Source organism: Poecilia reticulata, linkage group LG14 (genome assembly GCF_000633615.1).
Source record: "Poecilia reticulata strain Guanapo linkage group LG14, Guppy_female_1.0+MT, whole genome shotgun sequence".
NCBI lineage: Eukaryota > Metazoa > Chordata > Actinopteri > Cyprinodontiformes > Poeciliidae > Poecilia > Poecilia reticulata.
In genome coordinates, this window is record NC_024344.1 from 25888638 (window position 1) to 25892838 (window position 4201).

General features: G+C 35.8%; 1 protein-coding gene across 6 annotated transcripts in view; it reads left to right on the plus strand.

Moving 5' to 3' along the window:
- cadm1a (cell adhesion molecule 1a) overlaps window positions 1-4201 on the plus strand; it is a 422920-nt gene that overhangs the window by 350590 nt on the left and 68129 nt on the right. The gene's annotated exons all lie outside the window — the stretch shown is intronic.

Sequence of the window (4201 nt, forward strand, 5' to 3'; positions counted from 1 at the left end):
CATACATACATACATACATACATACATACATACATACATACATACATACATACATACATACATACATACATACATACATACATACATACATACATTGGTCGAAAATACATCCATTTATTCACCCATCCATCCATTGTTCTGACATTCGTCCGTCCGTCCATCCATCCACTTATCCATACATCTATCCATCCATCCATTGGTCCATCATTCAGCCATTGGTCCAACATCCATCCATTTATTCTTCCATCCATCCCTCCTACAGTCCATTAATCCATTCATACATCTGTTCATCCCTCTGTCCATCCGTTCACCCATCCATTGTGTAGGAACCTCCGGTAACATCATCTTAACCACGTTTTGACATAAAAACGATTCTGCTATGTTTCAGTGAAAATCCCCACTGAAAAAACTGAATGTAGTTTAATTTATTATAAAGTGTTAAGCACATTGATCTTAATATCGTGTTTAAATAACTGGCAGCAAAGTCATAYCAGGCCACATGAATCTTTCAAGTTTAGCGTTATTTATTAAGCTTTATTTTCCTCTTTCTTGTTGAAGTCAGGGACGGTTTTCTTTTCATCTGAAAAAGCTCAAGGCAGCAGCCGTTTAAGTAAAAATGGCGCCATAAAATAAAGATTTTTCTGAGGAGCCCGGTAAGAAGTTTTCTGTGTTTTACCTTGAGTTATTTCTCTGACATACTTCTGCGTGCCAGTGCTGAATCATTCTCCGACTYGGGAAGGAAGTTATTTTTTTCCTCTCTTTATAGGAAGCAGTTAATTTTAAATAACTCAGYACGCAGCTGCTCAGTACGTACAGTATCTGTAGCAGCTCATAAAGGAGATAAAATATTTCCTCTGTTCCTCTGGGTCTACTGAGTGAGAATCTATCACATGCTGGCCTTAATACGCAGCTCTAAACTGTCTGCTTCACTCTGCTGCTCTACTGCATTTTCTGTATTATTTCTTAGCATTTTCTACCTAATTTTCCTGCTTCATTGTCGTYTATTGACAGCCTCTGAAGCCTTCAGAAGCTTCACTTTTTTGTTTTTAAACCCTGCATAGAATARTATTCTTAATATTCCGGRCATGCAACCTCAACTTGTACATTTTCGGGTCGCAAAAAATAATTTAAATATGCAGAAATTACAGWTTTAATGTCCATTTGATGCTCCGAAAACAGCGCTRTGAAGCAAACGTTTCCCCACATTTTAATGAGATATTATGCATGTATTTATGGAAAAGTCTTCACAYATTTATGTATATTTGTGTAAATTACATCCCAATTAAGAGTCATGGCTTTCATGAATTAAATATTGTTCGCTAAACTAGTGGTAACTTTTACTAAACTTGTTTTTAATTTGTTCAACTGTCAACACTTATACCATAAAATCCTGTTGCTGTTGAATTAATAATTGATAATTATGTTATTTTTTGATAACGTTACAATAAATCTCTTTGTTTTGATGGTTAATCACATAACGCAAGTATCCATGAAGTGGTTTGTGGTTTAGTTCAGTTTCTTCTCTTTGATCTTTACAAACGTACAGCATGTTCCCATGAAGCTCTGGAGTATTTCCATGTTAATTTAGTTTTGTTTAGTTCCAATGACTAACACCTTAAGCAATTACAAATAAATATTGAGTGTATTTAGACTTCTTGTTTCTTTACTTAGACTAAATAATCTTTAAAGCCAAAAAATAGGAAAGCATAAACCTGTTCTGTTTATCTGAGGTGTTTTACAGATTTGCACTCTGCCAAAATCTGACTCTCTTGCTTATTTTTAAATCATATGTTGTGTCAACGATTAGCAACCACAGCTAGGTAGCACCCACAGCTAGTTAACAGCCATGCTACCGCTAAGCAGCACGGATCATACTTCTCAGAAAAAAGGAGTGAGTCCTCTTCCTCCAAGCTGGAGGTCTTCACATTAAACCCTTTTTGAGTTTTGTGCCTCTGGTAAGGCAGAGTTTGCATTTCACAATTTATTTGGYCTTTTAGAGGACTAACTCTTTTTCAGAAATGTCAAAAACCAACTTAAGTAAGTGTAAAAATCAGTTTATTTTTAATTCTGCTATTTCCATTAATGTTTAATGAAGCAGTACTTCAAAAGGCGCTAAACACAGATAGTGACTAAGCACAGATCCCTCCTTCTTAGCAAGCAAGTAGCGACAGTCTACAGATAACTACTGCAAGCTGTTGAAGTTACGGCAATCCCTCACATGGAGCAAGCACGTGGCGACAGCTGAAATGAACAACTTCCATTTAACAGGAAGAACCTGACGAAAAATCTGGTTTGATTTTAGATTTGCAAATTGGTAAATTACAGATATAATATTGTTGCTATGGCCGATAACCGATATTTGCCAATATTACAAAGATTGAATTACTGTTTCGAAATCGTTAGAAAAAAAGAAGAGCCCAGAAACAAACGGCAACAAGATAAAGATAAATAAATTACTGAACTGATTCAGATATTTTAAAAATGACTCATATTGATCGGGACCGATGTTAGTGCCGATATATTGTGCATCCCTATAACAACAAATAATTATTACTGGCATTTACAAACTATTACATAAGTTCCTGGTCTTTCCATCTGTGACCGTATTTTCATTTTAAAGGATAAAGTTGCAACTTACAAATAATCAATTACACAGTTAATGTACTGTCTGCAGCTTTAAAAGCATTCAGCATCCATATTGATCAAAAAACAAGCTATATTTTTAACTTCTTTAATGTGACAGCTGTAAGTTTAGCAACCGATTTTTTTGGACCTTTTCCTCAAAACTGAAAAAATAAAATCAGCCAATCACTTCTTTAAACACGGCGTTTTCAAAAGGAGTTTCCATCGAGGATGTGAATGTATAAACTGTTTTGACAAATGCAGTTAAATGTTGAGTTGTAGCARAAACAGCTGAATCTTTTTTGTTTTTTTCCCCTTCATGTTGGAAACTTACTGAGGCTTTTATTGGTGATAATTGATTCCTGCAAATGTCTGTCGGTGTCGTGTGAAAGCTCCTGCCCGTCTCTCATTAGGCAGCCATTTCGTACGTATCAGTGGCGAACGCAGGTGTTGGTTTGCTCAGATGACAGGTCTGTGTGATAGGAGATGTAATGGAGTGCAAATACAGCCATTAGCGAACGGGGAAGAATAAAAGAGCGAGCGCCTCGGGCAGAAGTCCCGCTGGACGGTTGAGGCCTCCGTATAACTGGCAGCGTTTGCGTCGCTCCCGCTAATTTGTTGACAAGGCCGCTCGGATCCAAACAGAACAAAACAATCATTGGATGATGGTGGAGTTGTGAATATTGTATGAAAGTGACCTAATGAGAGGAGAAACTGCAGCAAACAGAAAAACACAGAGACGTTATGGCTTCTGTTGGTTTTAAATGTCACTTCAAGGCAATTTATAAAATAAGAACAAGTTAATTTAATCTTACATTAACTCCAATTGATCCCAGTTATGAAGTCGTGCTGTTATTAAGTACTTTCTACAGATTACATTTAACATATAATTGTGCAATTTGACATTTTGAAAATAAATKTGCTTAATGGAAACAAGCCAAATTCCAAAAAGCAGTTATTTGATTAAAAAGTGTTGGCACCAGGATGTGCTGACTAATTGGTTTATTTCACAAAACTGCAATAGAGTCACTTTTTTCGCATCACATGATCAACAACAGGATGTTACCACTGGCGAAAACCACGAGGAAGAAGACATCAGGAAGTAGTTGGATGCATGTTTTTTAATGACTTGAACAAAGTTAACATAAGATTTTAATTGCATTTCTTATTTAATAGAAACATCGCAATTGTGAAATTGTGTTTTCTKTTACATTAGCAGAGTATTGGCGAAGTTTTGCACACATTTGTAAAAGAAACACAGCAAGTTAGTGGTAGCTGCAGCTCCTTTAGTGGCTTCAAGTAGAACTGACCTACCTGCATCATTTACGGAGCACGCCTCTGATGTGGCAGCACTATGCTGTGGGRATCCTGTTCTGTGTTCATTTATCAACAAAATAAGCAACAATTTCAGTTCAGAACCTCCTTTGTGCTGCTAAATTATTGAATAAGTAGATATATTTATTCAATAATTAAGAAGCAAATGGAGCTGATGCAGATAGAGATTTTTTTCTGTTTTTCTTTATATGAAATTTTCAATAACAAATTTGTTTGTTATTGAAAACAATAAGTGTTTTTTTTT